Consider the following 6,000-nt stretch of genomic DNA (forward strand, 5'->3'; position numbering starts at 1 on the left):
AGATTCCACCATTTCCCCAGACAGCTGCTTCCACTGTTTTGACAGTTAAGTTTTTTTTTCCCTAAAGTGGGATCTAAATCTGCCTGGCTGCAGTTTCAACTCTTCGCCTTGTGTAGTGCCCTCCATGGCAAGGGAGAATGGCATTTCCCCCTTTTCTTCATGGAAGTCTTTGAGATCTTCCTCTCCCTCCACAAACACACACACCTTAATCTCCTTTTCTCTGACAATCACCAGGGATCCTGGTTTAAAAATTGCAAAATCTCTGATTAAAACCCCAAATCAGCATTTTTTCTGCAATTAAAATGAAATGCCAATATATAGAGGTATCGGTAGAACACAATGTTTTATTGATACATTTACAATATTAACGCAATTTGGAAACCTACCAGTGCCTCACTCACTATAATCAAATCCATTCTAAATACCTATACTTTTTGGCATTTGATTTTGGGGGTTTTGTTTTTTTTTTTTTATCATGGAAAAAAAAAAATCAGAGCTCTCCCTGCCCCCTTTGCTCACCAGAACATGGGATCAGCTGTGACTGTCCCCCTCACTGTCTTGTGGCACTGAGCAGCCCTAATATGCACCAGTGCCCTGCCCCAAACCCATGCTGTTGCCCCTCACTTCCAACCCTGCCAGTGCCCCTTGCTCCCAGCCTGCTGCCCTCCGGCTCTGCCAGTGCCCCTGACTCCCAACCCACAGCCCCCCAGCCCTACTGGTCCTCCTGACCTGCTGGCCCCCAGCCCCTCAGTGTGTGAAGAAGGAAGCAGATGTGTGGGTAAGGCCCCCCAAGATTTCTGTGCCCACAACAGGGTGCAGGGCTAGACCAACTCCAGGGCAGCAGCCTCCGCTGCCACCCAGCAGGCAGGACCCAGCGCTGGGCCAGAGGCAGCTCCTCTGGATCTGTTCTGGCCCTGCTGTTGAAGCCCCACGCCCCACTGTGGGTACAGAAATCTCAGGGGTCACCTGTACCTTGCCACATGTGGCCTGTGCTCCCTCTTCCCCCCTCTCCCGGTGGCCTGTGCCCCCTTCCTGAACCATCTCTACTCCCATAGACTCCTATAGAGCTCCTGCTGCCTCTCCACATGCACGTAGCTCCCCTTGCCCGATATCTCTATTCCCACTCCTTGCAACCCCAAGCAGGACCATCCAGGCTGGAACCTGCTGTTTCCTACGTTTTCCTCCTTTAAAGGGGCAAATACATAATTTTCTCCTTTAAAAGAAGAAATCCAAGTTTTCTCCATTAAAGAAAATCTGCATTTTCCCATGTTTTTCTGCAGCAAATGGAAAATCCAGATCCCTGATAATCACTATATAGCCCCCATCCATAAATTTCTCAAGCTGCATCTTAAAACTAGATTTTTGGCCCCACTACTGCGATTAGAAAGTCACTATTTTGATGGAATTTTCAACCAAATTTCAGACCGTGCATCTTTGTGGTGAGTTTGTACTCATTTGTTCTAGCGCCAACCTTCTTTCTTAGCTTCGCCAGCTCTTCTCCCTCCCCAGCGTTTACCCTGATAATGTACTTATACACAGCAATCATATCTCTTCTCCGTCTTTGTTTCTGTAGGATTAAGCAGCCAAAGTTTTAGTCTCCTCTCGTTAGACAGGTTCTCATCCCCCTTATTACTCTAGTAACTCTCCTTCACACTTATTCCAGTTTAAATTACTCTTTCTTAAAATATAAGTGACCAAAAGAGTACATACTGTTCCAAACAAGTTCTTACCAGTAGTTTGCATATTTCCCTAAAGCTATCAGAATTACTTTTCTTGACACACCCTACGATTCTGCTTACCAATTTAATATAGCAATCCAAAAATAAAACAAAATTAAAAAAAAAAAGTCGCTCATGGTCATTATGTGATGGACAAGCACAGTGGAAAGTCATGAACCCTTTCATATCACTTCTGCCAGGGAATTCCTTACCCCTATCCTAAAGACTGGTGCAGAGCCAGGTGTACCATCTCCTGACCTGCTCCGTGATTACCACCAATCTTTACAGAACCCCTCATGACCTGTTGCACAACTCCAGAGTTCCCTGAAATAGTTTGAAAACCACTATATAAGCACAGCCCACTTTTTTTGCCTCCTCTTCCGTCACTCGTAGTTCCCAGCTTATATGAAAAATTCTAGCTATAATCCTCAGGAACACGATGCTGCAATTTGTACTGTTGAATTTTTTAATTACTTTATTACTCCAGGCCTCAGGGTCATCCCAAATCTTCTTTATGGTATTCCAGCTTTTATCTGTACTAATAAGGTCTCCTAACTTTATTCCGTAAGTAAATAACTTGCTGCTATTTTTTGAGCCAAGAACGTAACATGCATATTTTAAAAAGTACTCCCACACCAATCCTTGAGGATTTCCCTAGAAGCCTCTCTTCAGCTAGGTAGCTTCCCCTTTCAGCATTTTCAGTTGTAGTCGCCACTTCAGCCAATTCCTTATCTACTTTGTAATTCTCATAATAATCCCCATCTCCCCCATCTTCCACTGTGTTATCTCAGCAAATGCTTTCGGGGAGTCCAGACAAAGTACATTTACCACATTCCCCTTATCTTTCTTCTGACAAAAATAACTCAATTATTAGAATCAGACTAACCTGCCATAATCTATCTTTGGCAAAACCATGTTGAACTTTATCCCATGTTCCATCTTCCTCCTTTATTCTTTCCCTTGAAATTTGTTCTAATGTCTTACATACTATTGAGGTTGGACAAGCAGATAAGTTTTTTCTTCTTCTTAAATACAGATAACATATAAACACTATTCTGACATTATACACTGCCACTCTTAAGAGACAAATAAGTTTATCTAGTGGACACTGTAAATATGATTATAGCTGGCAGTGGTTTCCAGTTCTCATGAACACAATTCCAGCATTTAGAGCAATATGGAAACACTCAGATTCACAGTTATCACTCACAATTAAATGGCTTCATTTACAGTTCTCACTAGTAAGCCTGTGAGAATAGGGAAGTATTTTATTTGCATTCGGATTTGGCCAATTCGGAGGACAGTTATTTGATTCAGCGGTGAGCAGAGCTTCTGTGAGCTTGTGGCAGAGCCCTCCTCCCCCCGACCACACAGTGCAGGGCAGCAGGGATCATCCCCCCCACTTGGCACCCACATGACAGCTATCCTATGGGGTGAGCGCACCATGGCTCAGCAGGGCGCTGCACGTGGTCTGGGAGCTGGAGCAGCTCCAGCAGTCACCTGGAGCACGGTAACGCTCAGGCCCAGATCCCAGACCACATGCCACACCCTGCCAGGCCACACTGTACCTGCGCGATGGGGCCACGCAGGTGCCAGGGGGGGGGGCACTGTCACAAGCTCCCAGAGGTCCTGATCTCTGCTGCTGCAGTCAGTGAGTGGGGAGCTTTTTAAGTGCCAGGATGCTAGGGCCAGGCAGGGATGGAGACAGGCAGGCACAGCCAGAGGAACCAGAAGAACCTGCAGCCACCCAGCTGTGCCTGCCTCACCCCAACTGATCCGAATCTCCAAATCTTTTCCAAATCGATTTGGAGGCTTTGGATTTGACTCAGACCTTTTAATGGGTCTCCCGAGTTGATTTGGATTCAGAGATTCAGCCACCGAATCTCCTCCAAATCGAATTGGCTACTGAAGCTTCACACAGCCCTATTCACTAGTTCATGAAATCCATGCTCTCAACTTCATCTAACGTATACAGTGGTTTTTCTGCAGTCTTTGAATGCACTGTTAGCACCCAAAATAACTTGTGGGTTTGGTAACAGCTTGGCCTAGCTTCAAGAGAGGAATGACACAGCCAAACACTATACCTAGGCTATCAAGGTACCACAACAGTGATTCCCAAACTAGGGGTGACAACTCTGAGCTGCAGTGCAGCAGTTGGGAGTCCCCACAGAGCAGGGGTCAGCAATGTTTTTGGCCAAAGTGCCAAAAAAACACCCCAACCTCGACCCACACCTCAGCTTGGTGTGCTGGATGTGCAAGGGATCCAATCCTTGTTGCAGGTGATGGAGGCACACGCACCACCAGGTGGACGGCAGGGGAAGAGCCAGGGTTGTGCTGCCCCAGGCCCCTTGATAGCCGTGCGCCCTAAGACTCATGTGCAACCGCCGCTGTGCAGCCAGTGCCAGGGCTCCAGACCCTTGTGCAGCTGTTTGCAGCCTGCCTGCCACCCACTGCAGCTGCCCAGAGCTCAGGCTGACTGTAGCAGGCAGCCAGGAGGCTGCAAACAGCTGCACTGGGCTCCAAAGCTCCAGCTGGGCTCTGTGGCAATGGCAGCTGCATGCATACCTCAGGGTGTAGCAGCGAGGAAGGGGCCTGGGGCAGCACAACCCTAAACCCTTCCCTGCCATCCACCCGATGGCATGCGTACAGCTGCTACTGCCACAGAGTCTAGCTGGAGCTCAGTGCAACTGTTTGAAACCTCCTGGCTGCCTGCCATAGCTGGCCTGGGCTCTGGGCAGCCGCAGCAGGTGGTGGGCAAGCTAAAAACAGCTGTACCATGTCCAGAGCACCTGTTAAATGGCAGTGGTGGCTGCACACACACACCTCAGGGTGCACAGTGAGCAAGGGACTGGGGTTGCACTGCCCGAGACCCCTTCCTGGCCATGTGCTTGAGGCATGTGTGCAGCCACCGCCTCCGTGAAGCCTGACCAAGGTTCTAGAGCCCGGTGCAGCTGTTTGCAACCTCCTCGCTGCCTGCCACATCTGACCCGGGCTCTAGACAGCTGCTGCCTCCCACCCCTGGCTTGCAGCCTCCCTGTCACCTACTCTGAGCAGCCTGTGCGCCATGGCCACTGACAGTTGCCCAGAGCCCAGGCCTGCTGTGGTGTATCAAGCAAAATTACCTTGAGTGCCGTGCTCTGGCACACATGCTGGGAGTTTCTAGCACCTGTCACAGAGCCTTTTATTTCTCTGAGTTTGCAATCATGCCCTCTGTTTACAGTTAACAAGAATAAAGCTTTAGCATGCCTCAGCTGCTCCATAACTGTGCCTGTACCCATAACTGCTGCATGGCAAGAGCTAACCTGGGGCAGCTCCTCCCTAAATGAAAGAGGGCTAAGTTGCCCCGTTTGGCTCTCACTGGCCATGTGACAGGGGCATCAGTGAAGCAGCCACAGGACAGTCACTGGAGAGCTGAGGTGCAGCATGTCCACAGTTATCAGAGTGGGCCCTCATGAACTGCGGTAACAGCCCCTATCCTAAACCAAAGCAACATAAACCTGTTTCATTCTGGGATAAGCTGATGTGGTTTAGCACTCAACCTAAGGGAAGAGTGGGCATAGGGACAGTTTCCCACAGAACAACTGACACACAGCAAGTCACCACCCCTGCTTACTTGTCAGTGCACAAATAACATAAGTATGGGGATCCATGAAATTATCCAAGTTGTGTCATGACTGGAAAAAAATTGGGAACTGCAGTACTGGAGCCATACTCTCATTCTCAGAAAGACAGGACAGCACAAAGTACCTTCCCTCTTCAAATCCTATGATGATCAGTTTGGCATTGATGTGAGCCTAGTGACCATGTACAGAGTTCCATGCATCCATCTAAACATACAGACCCATAAACCTCATACCTAGGCATGTACAAGCTAATAGATAGTACAAAGTACTGTGTCAACCATTTTGATCTCAGCCAAGGGCCATATTACAAGAACTCAACATGTGATGATGTCTAAAACAGGGGCTATAGTGTTCAGGAGTGGTTCAAAGGAACACAAACCACTGTTGTACCTGAACTGGATTATTTCTTCCACTGCTACTTGCTAACTTGAGTGTACAGTGTAGGTGTACTATACTAATCGCAGAGGGAAGTCTAACTGGCAGCCCACAGCTCCTGACCAGCCACCACTCTTCCCCTCCCCCTCTTGGTGCAAATGCAACAGCGGCTGGAGTCTTTGGGTTTCCCCCTTCCTCCTCCAGCTGCTGCCTCCCACCTCTGTTCCAGGGGTTGTGTGCTGGGGGTTGGCAGGCAAGATAAGCAGTGCAACAGCTGGAGGGGC

General features: G+C 48.6%; 1 protein-coding gene across 6 annotated transcripts in view; it reads right to left on the reverse strand.

Moving 5' to 3' along the window:
- Positions 1 to 6,000, reverse strand: part of PROM1 (prominin 1) — an 87,588-nt gene that overhangs the window by 59,082 nt on the left and 22,506 nt on the right. The gene's annotated exons all lie outside the window — the stretch shown is intronic.

Source organism: Crocodylus porosus, unplaced genomic scaffold, assembly GCF_001723895.1.
Source record: "Crocodylus porosus isolate Cpor-Errol unplaced genomic scaffold, CroPor_comp1, whole genome shotgun sequence".
NCBI lineage: Eukaryota > Metazoa > Chordata > Crocodylia > Crocodylidae > Crocodylus > Crocodylus porosus.